Here is an 18,178-nt window from a genome sequence, read left to right as displayed (position 1 = left end):
TTAAAATAGAAATTCCGATTTAAATTTTGTCTTCTAAAAGCAGACCCAAGTAGTTGATTCTACTGGCCATGAATCTTTTATTACGTAGGATCTCATCTCTCAGCTCTAGGCTGCAGACCGGAAAGTGTCCAGAGAACAGCCTGAAGTTTGTCAAGATCACTAGAAATAACAAGAGTCCAGGGCCCCTTTGACCTGGGCATTCTACTCCCAGTGAAGCCCTCCATGGTTAGAAAATGAAGCCCATGCCTGGGCATTCCCTTGACTGCTACTTTGCCTTGGAAGGTTCTAAATGGATTATGCTCCTCCCACACTCACAATGATTACAGGTATTGTCTAACATATACACACTTCTGAAGGCAGCCTTTATCAGAATTCATGACCCAATTACAGGACGAGGGAACTCACTGCTGACTAAAGAAGAAATCTTTAGTCAGAAATCTTTAAGAAATCTTGGCCAAATACCTGTTGGCGTTTTTTTAAAGACACATACATTATGTTTTCCCCCTTTTTAATCCACTAAACACATATAAACACACACACCCCTTTTGTTGACCCACATTAAAAAATACCACCTGCCAAAAATATTTTGGGGTTCAACAATAATATACACCTGAAAAGATCATCCCACTAGGTTATAAGAAAGCATTTCCCAAATTGTAAAGACAGAATTTGACTGTAGGTATTCTCCATGTGGAACATACATAAACACACATCAATTGACTTGGAAATAGTTTCTGCATCCAAACCTTTCTTTTTCTTTGCTCCAAAGCCTCATCTCATTGACTTGAAGGGGAGTATTATTGATTATCTGCCATTGGAAAGTCTGGCTTCTCATGATCACTTCTTTATTAAGGAAGGGCAGTGACCACCAAGTGTCTGGCTCTTTGTGAGGAGTTTACTGGTGTTCAAGATCCCAGTGTTCTCAGAAGAGAGGTCACCCTGGCAGCCTGGAGGAGAGGTCAGGCCCACCAATCTGAATATTCCAAAAATATAGTAAGACACCATCCATCTAACAAAAGGAGGGCCCAGGAGCAGAGTATTAGAATATGAAGAGGAGAGAAGGACAAAAAGCTCTGGATTCTCTTTCTGGGTCCCAGCATAGAGTCATCAACCAACAGTTCAGGAGGAACCGAACTGTTGTGGTAAAAAGTTTTTAACAGTTGGTTAATGAATACGGAAAGACGCCAGTTTTTTAAAGGACCACCCTTTCGGGGAGGAGACCGACGGCTGTGCATGGGCTATGCAGGCCAGTCCGGCTGCTAAGCACTCCGCTTCTGGGGTGCGAGCTTAAAAGGCAAGGAGAGAACGGAAGTAGGATGTCTTTTCGGCTCTCCTGTTCGCTGGCTGCGCTGCTTAGACAGACACTGACTGGAGTTTGACTTGGCCCAGCTCGCCATTAGCAGCACGTGCTTGATGCGGCTCTCTCCCCCCCAAAAGTGGCCTTGGGCTTTTGGTGAGTTTTATATGGAATATAGACTAAGCTTAGACTTAAGACTATTTGTTTTGTATTTCTACTTTCCTATCCCTCTAATCAACATCACCTTGTAATTTCCAAACAATAAAAGCCCTAACTATAGACCAGAGGCTTCTTCCATTTACTAGTCTGGGAGATAAATAAGGGAAAAGTTACAAAGGGAGGTTAATGCTCTAGTATCCAATTTTAAATCTCACACTATGACTATGTCCTGGTGGTTGGGGGTGGGGTAGGGAAAGGAGAGAGAGGAAGAGGAAAGAGAGAAAATGAAGAGGTTTTAATGCCCAAGGGACTTCTGAACAATCTGCTCACCAACCAATTCAATAGAACTGTTTTCTTTCATCCCACCATGCTTAAGAAGCATCTACATTAGCACCATTCTCATCATTTGGTTCTTCCAACAACCTCACTGTTGAGGATGCTCTGCCCAGGGTTCTGCTCTCATAGCTCTAGGATCGAGGAGGATGGAGATGCAAATCCTTCTGTCAGGATAAATGTTCAGATGAAACATCTCACAGGTAAACTTCGTCTGGAGGGGTAGTACATGGTAGTACAGGGGAAAGCGCAGAATCGAAAGAAAAAAACACTAAAATCAAAACAGGTATCTTCTGGGCCTGTGATCAAGGCTTCCCATTCAAAAAAAGATCTTCAATCATTGGGCCTGTTACAATTCCCTCAGGTGGATTCAGCATCAGTTGCTTGTACCTGGGCCATGAGCCCTTTAGCACTGTCCCAGTCTTCCCGGTCTGGCTGTTTCCTTTTCCTTCTCCTCCACAGACCCTGTACCCCTAACTTTCAAATTCTTTGACTGTGTGATTCAATGACCTGGGTTCAAATATTATTTATGTGACCTTGGGCAAGTGACCTAATCTCCCTGGGTCTCAATTTCCTCCTCTGTAAGATGAACAGTTTGGCCTTGATAATATCTAAGGTCCTTCCTAGTCTATGATCCTTTGATCTCTGCAATACCCCAACTATCCTTGCCTCCAGGGATTCACAACCTTAACTTCCCACCAAATTTTGCTATGTGGAAGAACTTGTTCCAATGATAACAATGAGGGAAATCATTATAACGTGTTTTTTTTTCATTTCCTTTCTCCAGATGCCATTTCTCCAGGTTGGCCTCAGGTTCAGGGTGGTAGGTATACTTCTTTGCCCCCTTCCTCCTTGAAATATCTCTTTTTGGGGGGGCAGCTAGGTGGCGCAGTGGATAGAGCACTGGCCCTGGAGTCAGGAGTACCTGAGTTCAAATCCGGCCTCAGACACTTAACACTTACTAGCTGTGTGACCTTGGGCAAGTCACTTAACCCCAATTGCCTCAATAAAAAAAAAAAAAAAGAAATATCTCTTTTTTTGGAAATATCTCTTAACTATAGAATTAAGATTCAATGGGAGATGTTTATATATTGAATTTCATAATTGGTTATCCCTGGGTTTATGATAGATCATTAAACTGGAAATTAATAAATTTAAATATTTGCTATCAAATTTACTCCTTTATGCTCTTTCTTTTTTGATGTTGTTGTTGGTTTTTTATTTTTTGCAGGGCAATAAGGGTTAAGTGACTTTGCCCAGGGTCATACAGCTAGTAAATGTCAAGTGTCTGAGGCTGAATTTGAGCTCAGGTCCTCCTGAATCCAGGGCTGGTGCTTTATCTACTGCGCCACCTTATATGCACAACTCTTTCTTATATAGATATTGTAGAATTTAGAAGTTCTCTCAAACCCTGTAGAGTTTACATTTATTACTAGAAGTAGTTTAAATTGAACTCTTTCTCCATTAGCTATTGTTACTGAAGGATTAATTTTTTTTAATCAATATTTACTCTTTACTGGGAAAAATTGTAATTTCCTACAGGAGTCAATCTGAGAAAATCTGATTCAATTCAGTTGTTTGACAAATTGAAGGGATTTTATATGGCTTTAATTATAAAGAGAATTAGGTAAAGAAAAAAATGGAAAGAATTAATTAGTCCAAAACACACAAAGTATACCAAAATGAAGAGTGGGTAAACAATGGGGGAGAAAATCTAGAAAGAACAAGTAAGATGAAACAGGTAAAAAGTGGAGGTTCCTTAATCAATCAATCAACTCACTTCCCCTCACTTAAAGCACAGATGATAAAAAGCTGATACCTTTGTCAGGTGAGAATAATCAATCAATCAGAGGTGTGAACAAGGCTAAACAAGGCTAAAACATTAATCAATCAATCAATCATAGGCTTTAGACAAAATGTGAAAAGTCCTTAATTAGTTTAGATGTCTTTAAAACCATTGGATGAACTGGGTGACCTTTACACAGATTATTTGAGGAAACCTGCTCACATCCTGTCAGTTGTCTATAAATTAAAGAATAAGAAACCCAGAGATTTGAATGTTTGGAAGCTTAATAATGGCAGTAGTCTCTAGCCAGATCCCTAAGAAAGATTCACTAGGAATACAGGCTGACTTGTAAGACATTTAGTTATTGGAGATTCAGAAAAATAAGAAAATAAAGATTCATAGAAAAGCTTCTACCTCTTAGATCTGTTTGGGACAGGAGGTTGTCTTTATTAAGGCAATTCCTCTTCAAGAACTTGGGGAAATTTTCTAACATTTTTCAAGCTTAACTTGATAGATGCTAGTACATTGTTGTGGATTTAGAAAGGGAAGCTGGAATCATGGAGCAACTTTAGAATTGAACCACCTAAGTTCAGATATACATGGGCTTGATAGTTTAGTTAAACACAATTATTATCCATGCCATGGTTGTTTTGGATGGTCAAGAGTAATTGAGGACCAATGGCATACTTGCAGTTGTGAAATATTTTGTAGGTGGATTTTGAATACAACAAATATGAGATGCCCAAAGTGGAAGATACATGCATAGTATTATTTAATGTTAATAGAGATAAATTCAATTGGACTAAGGTTATCAGATTGATGGCATTAAGTTCTGCTTTATATTTTCAATGTTCATAAGATTGCTTTATCTTAATGTCATATTTAAATACTTGAGAATGATACCTAAGGAATAATGGCACATGTAACATTAAGGGGTTGAATTCTCTTGGATTTAAGTGCTTCTATAACAGAAACATTTGTCTGGGCAACATGATGCTACTCTGGTTAATGATTGTCCAAATATTTAAAATGTATACACTTTAGTATTCTAAGAGTTAACTTGGTTCTGGCAAGTAACACAAGAGACTTTGAGAAAAAAAATTAAGGTACAATCAAGTGTTCAACAGGCATTACATAGTTATGATCCCAAACCAGTGGCTTCAATCTCTGATTCTCCAGCAAAAAGGAGAGTAAATATGCCTGTGTATAGCTGGTGAATTAGTTAAAATATATCTAGAGAACTTTTGTGAATTTTCAGCCTAAAAATAAATTGAAATCATGAGTTTTTAGCCTAAGTGGAAATTTAAATCATAAATGAATGAGCATTCAAAGATCCTTTGAGCATGGTAATGAGAGAACTGGGTCTGGACCTTAAAACTTCAGATAATGACAACAAGGCTACATGGATTTTATAAATTTATACATGTGAGCATGAACTTATCTATACAAAATTTCTCCTTTATCATCAGATGAGATGGCACTTCTACAAGTAGTTTGTTAAGGAGTTTGATACTATAAGTATCTAATTTAAATCTAATATTCATTAAGTAAATAATTTAAGAAGTCAGAATGTCAATCACAAGAACTGGGAAAATTCATAAAGTTTAAATAAGTTATTGGGGAATGGCTAAAAAATTGTGGTACATGAATATAACAAAATATTATACTGTAAGAAATGATGTGTATGATAAATACAGAGAATCATGGAAAGATCTCTATGAACTGATGCAGATTAAAGTAAGCAGAGCCAACCCACCAATATACACAATAACTAAAACAATGTAAATGGAAAGAACTACATACCAAAAACTTAAAAGTGAGACCAACAAAATTATAAAGATCAAGCAGGACTTGAATACAGGGATATGAGTGGACCCCCCCACTCCCAACCCATCCCTTCATGGTGGTTGAAGGTCTGCAAGTATTACACATTGCACATATTTTCAGACTTTTTCAATGTATAGATCGATTGTGGGTTTTTTCTCTTTAAAAATACTTTTTATTATATGGGAATGTTCTCTGGGAGGGCAAGAGGGGAGGAGAGGAAGGAAACTTGAGATAGTTATGATGATTTAAGAAACAGAAGGCAGCTATAAAAACTTATTTTAAAGAAGGTTAAATAAGCTACCTACATTGTGTTTAAATAACAAAGTTGGGGGTTTTCCCCCATGGAAATCTGAATTTGATTATTTTTCATGGATTTTGCTACAGCTTTCAACAGATCTGCATATCTGCTGGCATTAAAGTTAACTATAATTATAAGCATTGGAATTTGCTTTGTGAGGTAAATTCTCTCTGCAAATTTTATTTATTTACTATCTAACCCTTATATGAGACTTTGAAAATCTTATAGATGCCTCTTTAAGCTCCCTAACGTCTCATTTCTTCAACCTCCTTAAGTCTCATGGCCTACTCCTTCACATTATTTCAGCCACACATAGAATCACATATTCAATCAAACCATTACCCACAGCTGTTCAACTTCCCTCACTAGAAACTGACATTTCCCTATCTGACCATCACCTCTATCATCCCACCTCTCCCTGTGCTTTCTACTGTATTTCCTACACCTATTCATGACACATCAAGACCTTCATTCCCTCCACTCCTTGGTACTTTCCCAGGCTCTAACTTCACTTTCCTCCCTCTTCAACCCCAACCCCAACAGTCAGCCATTCCAATTCTACACTATCCTCTGCCCTCGAATCCCTTGTTCCCTTATCCTATTGCTGCTCTTACTTTACTGGAAAACAAAACAAAACAAGGGCAATTCAATATAAACTGCCTCTTTCGCCATTCTCTTCATCTCAAAACCCCTTGATATAATGTCCTGATCTCCTTTCCTCCCCCCAAACCCCATCATCTTTTCTTTGCCTAGGATAACCCCTCAACACTTGAACTTGATCCGATCCACTTCCATCTTCTCCAGTAGAGTGGATCCTCAATCATCCTCTAACTCTCTTGAATTTTCAACTTCTCTGTATCAACTGGTTCTTTTCCAATGGTTTCAAAAGTGCCAAATACTTAAGAAGCCTTTTCTAGACTTTACCATTGCCTCAGACTATTATCCTATATCTCCCCTTCCTTTCTTGGCTAATTCCTTAAGTAAAATAAGTTGTCTACACTGAGTGCCTCCATTTCCTCACCTCATACACTCCTCAGCTGCTTCCAATCAGGCTTCTAACCTCAACTCTCACCTAAAACTGCTCTCTCCAAAGATACCAGTGATCCCTTAATTGCCAAATGTGATGGTCTTTCCTCAGCCCTAATCCTCCTCAATATCTCTGGAGAAGATGAAATTTAGAGGAGAAGACTATGGTACATTTTTAAAAGGATGCCTACTCACAAAAATGACTTTTTCATGTTTTTGACATTGATGACTGGATTTTTAAACACTACATTCATTCCCTAATATCATACACACACACATATACACACACAACCTTAAGCTTCTCTTATAACAATAAAATAAAGCAGTCACATTTAATAGGGTATGCTATTTTTTGTCACCTATCATCCCCCAAAGGGGGATGTATATCTCTACTAAGAAAAGGGATGTGTTTTTCATAAAGTATTATATTTGTAAAAGAAAATACAACTGAATATGAAACACTGGAGTATAGGTTTTTGGCTTGGTGAATTTATAGTCAATCATATTAAAATGCGATTTAAGTGATGAAATAAATTATACAAGATTATGTAATATGAGGGCTACCAGATGCATGTCTGGTACCATTTGGTTGCAAATGCTACACAGAATTATAGCCTTATGGTATGAAAATGTACTCAAGAATTCTCTGACCTTACTGAGACTGTGAAAAAATGGACTTTAAAAGACCCGTAGTATAAAGTAAAATGTGTCCCAAGAATATCACATGCAGAAAGTCACTTCTGCTACTCCTTAAAATAATATATGTGTATATGTATCTGTGGGTCTGTGGACCTGCAAAGACACAGATAACTCATATATATACACATATATTTATGTTAATGTGGCTTGTGTAAAATATAGCTCATAGCTAATATTTTAAAAATTAAAAACAAAAAAGTACAAGTAGCTTTATATTTACAGGGTTAATCAGAAAAAAAGTCAAATGTGTAATAGGGTTGGGTCTCTGTTACCCATGAAAATAAAGGAATAAAGGTAGAGTGGTCCATTGAATAATTCTGGGGATAACTAAATATTAGCCTGCCCCTCAGACTAATTTAGGAATTAACCCATTCATGAAAATTACCTTTGAGATATACACACATATGTGTGTGCATGTATATATTCACATATGTATATGCATATACATATGTATATGTGTATATATACATGCATATGCATATAGATGGATGGATGGATGGATGGATGGATGGATGGATGGATGGATGGATGGATGGATGGATGGATGGATGGATGGATGGATGGAAAGGCATTTATTAGATGTGAGCCAATCACTATGTTAAGTTCTGAGGATATAAATAGGAAAGTGAAACAACCCTTGCTATTGAAGAACTCATATTTTAATTAAGGGAGATAACACATATAGGCAGGTTTAGATTTAGGGTACATGGGGAGACCCAGGGGTCCTTAGAGTGCACTAGGAGGCCAGATGGCAGTGGCTAGGGGACTGGAGGGCATAGAAGTAGGGTAGAGAGTAAAGACAAATGATCCTCCTTCTTATAGGAAGGATTGTAGTTAGTAACTACTCATCTACGTAGTGTGAGCAGCCATGAGCATTATGAGCACAGAATTCACAGTAGAATAAATCTCTGGATTCTTTGCTGGGGGGATTGGGTGGAGGGAAGGAGAGGGAGAAAAGAAAGGGGTTTGGGGGGGAAGGAGGTTATCTGTTAGGCTCTACTGCGACTGGTAGAAGCCATCTAGGGAAAGCACCACCCTCTTCCTACCCCTCCTTTCAATAATCTCTCCTCTTTATTCCACTGCTTATATTGTCTTGTCTATTCAATATAGTTCCTTAATTTAACACCTTTCTTGAAGAACAAAGGTATAAAGTACAGTTTATTAGGTATTTTTTTCAATTGAATTAGGATTTAGTTATTTAATATGTAAAGTGAGGGGATTTGACTCTTCTGATATCCAAGGTCTTTTCTGGCTCTAAATCTATTATACTAAACACATTTAGGCTTAATATAAGAAAAAACCCTCCATAATAATTAGAATTCTCTAAAAACCAAAATAGGTTATCTTGGGAGGGAGTGGGGTTCCCCTTCCTTGGGATCTTCTAAAGACTGGATTTATGATAATGTAGAGTGTGATGTAAGAGGAGATTATTATTTAAATTTATTGATTGAACCATATTTTGAAAATTGACCTTTTTTCTGTGTCAAGGATCCCCTTTGGTGACAGGCTTTACACCCCTTCTCAGAATAATGGTTTTTGTTGTTGTTGTTTGTTTGATTTTGGTGAGGCAATTGGGGTTAAGTGACTTGCCCAGGGTCACACAGCTAGTGTAAAGTGTCTGAGGCCATATTTGAACTCAGGTCCTCCTGAATCCAGGGCCAGTGCTCTATCCACTGCGCCACTTAGCTGCCCCTAGAATAATGTTTTAAAATACTTAAAATATCTAGAATTAGAAAATAAACAAGATATGTTGAAATAGTTATAAAAAAATAAGTACAACCCCTTCCCCTTTCTTTATCCCCAGCAAACACACTCCCCCATTAAAAACCCCTGGACTAGATAATCTCTGAGGTTCCTAGCAAGTCTGAGCTTCTGTGATTCTGAGATGCTGTATTCTAAGACTATCATACACACAGAAATGACCTCTTTTGCCATCCCTCAGGGTGAGTCTGATCAAAGTTAACTTCTTTCCTTCCACCAGTAGACCTGTAGCTCAGCCAAGATGATGCTATCCATTCTTTCTGTCTCTTGTTTCTGGAGTAGAGGGAGTAGGCTATAGACAAAACACTAGACAGAGTATCCAGAAAAGTAAAGAGTGAACTGAAGATTAGGAATTCTGACTGGACAATGATGAAGCTAATTATTATATTTTGAACTGAAACTCCTATTATTTGGTTTATAGTATTGACACACCCTTAATCAGTTTCACATTTATCTTGTCATAGTTCCTAAACTTTTTAGGTTTTTTTTTAGTAAAGTAAGGATATGAGGAAAATAATTTGAATTATTTTCAAAATTTTGTAACTTGGAAATAAACACCGAATTTGGTTTTATTATGGAATTGATTTTATTTTATTTTTATTCTCTACCCTATTTCTCTCTTACTACTTCATAATTAGAAGGAATGCTGCTAGGAGAGTGAATAAATAGGGTGTTGAAGTAAGAAATATTATTTTTTTGGCCCCAACGAAGAGTTGTAAGAAATTCTGATACTAAAGGATAAGACATTTAACCTAGATTCACACTAACCAAAGTGAGTTTAACATGTTAATTCTGATCAAACTATAGAACACTGTCAACATGCTATGAAAAGGAAAGCAGGTTAAAATTAATTCAGTTCCTTTGTTCAAACCCTTATTTTCCATTACCATATGCTGGCAGAGTTAGCACCAGGGACAGGCCAGGACAGAAATAGTCTGCCCGCCAAGCAACCCACAGATTAGCCAGTAACTTGATCTGCCTGCAAACAGACAAGGCAGAGAAGGGTGGAGAGAAAAGTTTGTTTACCTAAAAAAAAAAAAATACCCAGTTCATTAACATGAATGCACATGATGCCTAGTATTTCCTTTGTTCTAAATTAACTCATCCTGACTCCTGGCCCTGTCTTCCAAATTAACCCTTTCAGGGATAGATTGAGAAAGATCCCTAAAATTACAATATAGAAAAGTCCCAATTGAAAGAAAATGGCCTTGGATTAGGATCCTAGTCTCATTCTGTTATTTACTCATTGTGTGACATTATCCAAGTCCCTTCATGGCCCAGGGCTTCCATTACTTTTCTATAAAATAAGGGGGTTCAAGTAGGAGGCATTCAAGGTTGTTTGGCTCCTAAATTTTGTGATTCTGTGACTGTCCACCAGCTGACACAACCACAATTATTATATGTAGATTAGTGCCTGTGCAAAAAGCCCATTTTGTACATATGACAGTCAGTCAAACCAAAGCATCTTCATTTAGGCCTGCTCCCTGGTAAGCAAAGTGAAAACAGCACACTTTGCAAAGGTGAAAATGCTTTTAGAAGCTTATGCAAGAGCTTTGAGGGCCAACAACTGGCTCATACTGCCATTCAAAATCATGTGTAAGATTTACCTGAAATTTGATAGTTCTATTTCTGCTGTTCCATTTACTTAAATTTACAAGAGAATGAAACTTCAGTTTCAAAGATATGCCATTGCCAACTCAGAAGAAAGAACAAAGCTGGATGAGCTGTGTTTATGTGGTGACTTGCCTACCCTTGAACTGCAAGTATTGGCTTTAGTGGCTAACTCAAGGAATCTAGAATACTTCAGGGACTACAATGATATTCCCAGACTTTGCTGATTTTCAGCTCCTGCTCTTCCATGAGGAAAACAAGGGGAAAATAAAGAAGGAAATTTCCAGACTCTTTGGTTTGTACAGAGCCTTCACATAGTAAATCAATTGGCTGCTTCAATCCTGTTTGCTCTACAGCCAGACTGAAATAATATAGTCCCTACAGAGGTGTGAATTACCCTCATTCATCTTAATGGAGTGTTAACTTCAAAGGCTGGTTTTAACCATTTAAATGCTTAAACATGTAAACTTTTGGTTCAAATGATAGAAAATAATTCATAAGAATTTACCTTCAGTATAAAGGAATAATTTATGCTTTTTTAAATTAAGTGTCTCCAAATTATCTCATTAAACAAGCATGATACCAAATATAAGCTCCAGGCTTATGAGTGAACAAACAATATTTTTGGTTTTCTTTTTTATTGAATTTTATTTTAAATAGTTTTCCTCATCAGTTATAAAAAAAAGCCTCTTTTTAAAAAAAGCAAATGGCTCTGAAAAAAAAAAACACACACAACCAAAAAATGCTGTCACAGGCAAGTTCTCAGAAAATCTTCTGAGCTATGTCTACAGTAAGTGGCTTTGCCCTCTTAAAGAGGGCAAAGTTGCCTTGCCATTTTTTTTAGACACTTTTAGACACTTCCAAGCTTTTTCTATAGAATAGTTCTTGTCTAAATAGATATATAGATGAAGCAGAACATCGGGTTATAAGAAAAATGAGCACCTTTTTACCTTCCAAAATGCCTTATTCTGATGCTAATTAGACTTAGGTCAAAATACTCTACTGGTTTCTTGCCTTCTTGCCAAATCTTTCTCCTTCCCCTCTCCATACCCCATGGGTAGGGGGAAAATGCATTAATTGATGCCCAGTTGTTATCACACTTAACATTTGCCCCAGGGGGCATTCTTGCATCTGTTGTAGATTTAGGGTTATTTGGTTTGGTACTATTGGGGGTTAGAAGTGTTTAAGTAGGGGGCGGCTAGGTGGCACAGTGGATAAAGCACCAGCCCTGGATTCAGGAGTACCTGAGTTCAAATCCAGCCTCAGACACTTGATACTTACTAGCTGTGTGACCCTGGGCAAGTCACTTAACCCCCATTGCCCGGCCCCCCCCAAAAAAGAAGTGTTTAAGTAGCCATTTATATCTTGGACTATAATTCTGAAAAACTAGTGCCTCAGAAATGGCTTGCCAGATTAATGTGCTCTGGGTGATCTTTTGTAATTCAGAATGAGAGCTAAGAGTAGTGCTGTACTGCAAGTGGCCTATAGCAGGAAGGTACCAGCAGACAAGGCCATTGGACTGAAGAATGTCACTGGAAACCATTGTAAATCAGGTAGTTTATTTCCACTGAATACCTTCCTCCCCCCTCAGTGAGAGCACAGAGAAGTGGGATAGGTCCAAGACTGCAAAGATACTAGTTTTGCCTAATGGAAGAAGTAAAAATTCAAGAGATAAGCGTACTTTTGTTCTAGACAGGAAACTGACTAGCTACACTGATCTGGATTAAGGAATTAGACAAGAGCAAACCAACATTGATTAAGTGCTTTCTGTTTTCAGAGCACTGAGCAATGTGCTGAGTAATAAAGAAAACACATTATCAGAGATAATGCAAATTTATACATGATAAGTACATTAGAAAGTTAGAAAGTAAAGTGCTATATGAGGTCTGTCAGAGTGGAACGATAATTACTAAAGAGAGGTAGGAAGGGTGTGTGCAAGGGAAGGATAAGTAAAGGCTCCTAAGAGAAGGTGGAACTTAATTGTGATTTAAAAGATGAATAAAAATTTAAGTTCTACTAAAGGTTGAGGGAGGGAGAGTAAGGGTAAGACCATAGCAGGGAAGAAAGAACCTATGAAATGTGAGAAGGTGGAGGATGTTAAACATGCTCTGGTAAATTTTGGTAAACTCAACTCAGCCACAGTTTGTATGGTCATACTTCAGTTTCCAATTTTCTGAGCAACAGTGTACCTGCTCACACAAATTGGTATTGTGTATTTAATTCTCTGGGTTTAAAAAAACATGTACAAGGTATACAGGGTTGTTTTGAGGATGAAATGAATAATATTTGTAAAGTACTTAGCATAGTACCTGTAACATAGTAGGCTCTTAATGAATGCTTGTTTCCCTGCCCTTGCTCCCTTTCTCTAAGAGGAGTGGGTGGGAGGAAGACAGGTAGATTGTCACTGACTTAAAAAAGTACATGGGGACAGGTGGGGGGGGTAGCTAGATGGCACAGTGGATAAAGCACTGGCCCTGGACTCAGGAGCACCTGAGTTCAAATTTGGCCTCAGACACTTGACACTAGCTGTGTGACCCTGGGCAAGTCACTTAACCCTCATTGCCCCGCAATAATAATAGTAATAATAATAATAATTTTTTTAAATTACCAAAGAAGCTAAAATAATATATCAAAAAGATTATGCAGCATGGTAAAGTTGAATTTATATCAATAATGCAGAGTTGATTCAATATTAGGAAAACTACAAAAATAATAGACCGTATTAATAACAAAATAATAAAAATCTTATGGTCATATGAACAGAGGCAGAGAAAACTTTTGGCTAAACATGACACCCATTTCTAGTAAAAAAAAAATCCTAAAGCAAAGGAAAAATGGATCTTTCCTTTATTTGATTAAGATCAAGTGTATACCTAATAGTATCTAAGACCAAGAGCCAGCATCTTGTATTGTTTACTGTTTGTTCACGCCAGTATAAAATGACAATACTACCTAAATTAGCTTGCTTATGCAGTACCATTCCAATCAAACTATCAACAGATTACTTAAAAGATCTAGAAAAAATTATAACAAAACTCAGCTAGAAGAACAAAAAGTCAAGAATCTCAATCTCAAGAAAAATAATGAAAAAAGTGCTAAGGAAGGTGGCATAAATATATCAGATATCAAACTCTAAAGTTACAATTATTAAAATTATTTAGTGCTAATTAAAAATTGAAAACCCAATCAATGAAACAATTAGTGGCACAAGATACAGAGCCTAATAAATATAGTAGCATATTGTTTGATAAACCCAAAGACTTCAGGTACTAGGGAAAGGATCAGTTTTTCACTTACACTGCTGGGAAAACTGGAAAGTAGTGACACCACCATACCAAAATTACCTTCAAATGGATACATAACTTTGACATAGAACGACATGTCATAAACTAAATAGAGGAGCAAGACACGAAATATCTTTTGCAGTTGACATCCATGATATATGAAGAACTGACTCAAATATTTAAGAATCAGAGTTGTTACCCAATAGATACATAGTCAAAGGATATGAATAGCAATTCTAAAAGGGTTAAGTCTAAGGTACAAATAATAAGTGAAAAATATTACAAATTGCTAGAAAAAAAAATGAAAGCAAACTCTTTTGATCTATGGTTAGGGGAAGAGTTCATGACCAAACACTGGGTAGAGAGAATCTCAAAAGATAAAATGAACAATTTGATTTATATAAATTTTAATGTAACTAAACTAATGCAATTAAAAATTGAAGAGAAATTGCTAAGTGGAAAAGAGCTTTGCAACAATTTTCTATGATACAGTTCTCATATACAAGATATGTAAAGAACTGGTTCAGATTTATAAGATTAAGGCCCCTTCCCCCAATAGATAAATGGTCAAAGAATATGAACAAGAAGTTTTTTAAAAAAGAAATTGAAGCTATCAATAGTCATATGAAAAAAAATGTTCCAAGTCACTAATAGTTAGAGAAAAGCAGTCAGTCAATATACATTTAATAAGTACCCAATATGTGGAAGGCACTATGCTAAGTACTGGGGATACCAATATAAAAAAAGGGGGGAAAAAGGCAGTCTCTGCCTTCAAATAGCTTACAATCTAATGGGGGAAGACAACACACAAAAGGAAGCTGAAAGGAGGAATGGGAGGGAAAGGAAAGCAGATGGAGACTTGGTGGAAATGTCAGAGAAGTCTTAAAGTTGTGCATCTAGGTGAGAAATGAGATGTTCTGATCTGGGCTCCCCTCTTAAAGGGAAGTTTTGGAATTCATGCCTCCACCTTCCAATCAGATGGCAATAAGGTAGAATCTAAGGCTGATGAGATCTTGCAAGATGATGACATTTTACCAATAATGAGTTTCCTGGGGCAAGAAAGAAGTCAAAGAAGAAGTGCAGCTAGGTGAGAAACAAGGAGAGAAATTAAAGCAACTCTGAGATGCCACTCCATAGCCACAAGACTGGCAAAGATAAAATAGGGAAAATGATAGATGTAGGAGAAGCTGCAGGAAAAGAAAGCACACCAATGCACTATTAATGAAGTTCTGCATTGGTTCAGCCATTCTGTAAAGTAACCCGGAATTATATCTTAAAAGTTACCAAACTCTGTATAGCCAGTGATACAACTTTTAGGTTTATATCCTGAAAAGCTTGAAGAAAGAGGAAAAGAACCCATATGCACAAAAATATTTATAGCAATTCTTTTTTCTTGTAGCATAGAATTGGAAACAAATTGGGGATTGGCTGAGTAAATTATGGCATATGTATAAGGAAAGAGTAGTTTCAGAAGAGTGATAGGGTTAGAAGGCAGACTGTTAAAGTTGAAGAGTATAAGAAGTGAAGGCTATAAATGTTAACAGCATTTTCTGGGAGTCTGCTGGAGAAAGGAAGATGAATGTAGCACAAATTTGTGGGGATAGTAATCTACTGAAGTTTTTTTAAGGGTTGGTGAAACTGAAGCAGGAAATAGGAGAGATTGAAGATTAGATAGAGATAGGGGATGATGGAGGATGAAATTTGCCAGAAAAGATAGGAGAGAATGGGAACAAAGGTCCATGCACCCAAGGCTGGCCTTAGAGAGGTAAAGGACTACATCATTTTCAAGAGACCTTGCAAGAATGGGGGTTGATGTCAAGTGGTTTTGAGAACAATAAAAAGAGGGAAGATGGTACACACTTTAAATAACTCCAATTTTTTTCAATAATGTAAGAGGCAAGGTCCTCAGATGAAAGAGGGAAGAGGTGTGGGAGTATAGGGGAAGGAAGTTTGAGATGAAGAGGATGGTTTCAGAAAAACCTGGGAAGATATATGAACTGATAAAAAGAGAACTGAGAAGGGGCGGCTAGGTGGCACAGTGGATAGAGCACCGGCCCTGGAGTCAGGAGTACCTGAGTTCAAATCTGGCCTTAGACACTTAACACTTACTAGCTGTGTGACCCTGGGCAAGTCACTTAACCCCAATTGCCTCACTAAAAAAAAAAAAAAAAGTGAACTGAGCAGAATCAGACCAATGTACACAGTAACAGTGATATTGTAATAATAATCAACTGCAAAAGACTTAGCAACTATGATCAATACAATTGATAATGACATTTCCGAGGGACTCATGATGAAAAATACCGTTCTCTAAATGGAGAACTGATAGATTAAGTGAAAATCTGGGCATATTTTTTCCTCTTAATTTTTCTTGCCTTTTCCCCTGCAGTATGACTAATCTGGAAATGTTTTAAATTTCATCATATTTGTAAAGTGTACTGTATTTCTTGCTTTCTCAATGGGTAGGGGAGGAAGCAGAGGATAAAAGAGAATTTGGAACTGAAAATAAAAATTTTTTGAAACTCAGAAATACCTTTTGGGGGAGAGAGGAATAAAAGGATAGCATTGTGAGTGCAGTTGAAGTGAAATAATTGAATGAGTTGTAACATCTCCCAGCTCCATTCAGCAGCATGTAAAAATGGGGGTGGCAGATAATAGGAATAACACAGGACTGAGGTTTCACAAAGGATGAATGGTGAGAGGAAGAGGTGAGGAGAGTAGAGGGCAGTGTAAAGTTGAATTGGTTGAGAATGGAAAGGAAGAAAGTCAGAGTAGGGACAATGTGGGGTAGAGTGATTGGAATTTGAAATAAAGATGAATAATAGGTTTAGGAGTGATGAGATATAAGGAGAAATGGAATGATAGGTTAAGGTAAGACAAAAATATCAGTTTTAATCAGTTTTAATCACTTGTCAGTAATGGCGAGATCTTGGGTGTGACCATTCCTCAGTGTGCTGTAGGTGGAGCGAAGGTCATATGATTTAAGGATACCAAGTAACTGGGAGATTAGGGAACTTGAAGGAGCACTGGTTATAAATGTTGAAATCCTCAACAACTCTTAGTTTCTTCCCTATGTATAAAATTTTCCTTCAATTCTTTTATTAGGCTTTCTAACCTCTCTGGGGTTTCTAGTTCATTCTATTCTCTTTTATGGGTTTCTACATAGTTAAGGCAGAATTACTCTCCTCTTCTGGAATTTTATCCCAGGATTACTTTAACCCATAGAATTTCTTCATTGCAAAATTCTTCTTAGCTTGCTCATTTCCTCAGTCTCTACTGTTAGTTTCTTTGGGGGCTCCCTTACCTCTTAGTTGTTTTTAGAAGGGAAAAATTGGGCATATTGACAGCCTTTCATTCAGTCATATTGTTGTAGTGCTATAGAAATGGCTTATGGAGCAAGGCCACAGAGGTGATGGAACAGTATGTGACATACAAGTGAAGAGAGGGCTGAGTTTTGGTAAAGAAAAGAATCACTTCATCCTGAGATTGCAGGGAAAACACAAAGAAGTTTTAAGATGTATAGGGTTTAAAGCACTAAAGATTAATGATTTTGATATGACTGTTTGGTATTAGTTTTACTTTCTGATGTTTCTCAGAATCTACAAGTTTCTTCATTTCCAGTGGTGATTCTGTACCCACATTCCTGTTTATGGTTACCATGCTTATGACTCATTGTCATGCATTGTTCTGTCCAGGGAAACTGCACCATAACCATCACTTCAGTGATTGAGGTCCAGCTATATTTTGGGACCTGGAACATCTTACAATAGGATATCAAGAACGTGATGAAGAATACTGATATAGCTATTTAAGTGTACACCCCAAAGTCTTTTGTCAATCCGACATCACTGATGTAGAAGTAAAGGCTGTGTGGCACAGTGAAAAGAATCCTACCATGGGAGACAATTAATCTTTTAGTACCTTAAGTCGTTTCATCAATTATTTTAACTATATCAATGAAAGGTTGGATCAGATAATCTCTAAAGTGTCTTCTAGTTCCAAAACTTTGATTCTAAGATTCCTTCTAGTGCTAGGATAACATGACTTATAATTTCCAACCATTCTTTCACCAAAAGCTATAATGAAATAGCTTTTCT

At 37.2% G+C, this 18,178-nt stretch overlaps 1 pseudogene; it reads right to left on the bottom strand.

Moving 5' to 3' along the window:
* Positions 1-1,751: 1,751 nt before the first annotated feature.
* LOC122738654 lies at positions 1,752-17,741 on the bottom strand (annotated as a pseudogene).
* Positions 17,742-18,178: the final 437 nt, after the last annotated feature.

Source organism: Dromiciops gliroides, chromosome 2 (genome assembly GCF_019393635.1).
Source record: "Dromiciops gliroides isolate mDroGli1 chromosome 2, mDroGli1.pri, whole genome shotgun sequence".
Classification (NCBI taxonomy): Eukaryota; Metazoa; Chordata; class Mammalia; order Microbiotheria; family Microbiotheriidae; genus Dromiciops; species Dromiciops gliroides.
Note: the sequence above shows the minus strand (reverse complement) of the source record. Positions and strands in the feature narration are given on the sequence as shown.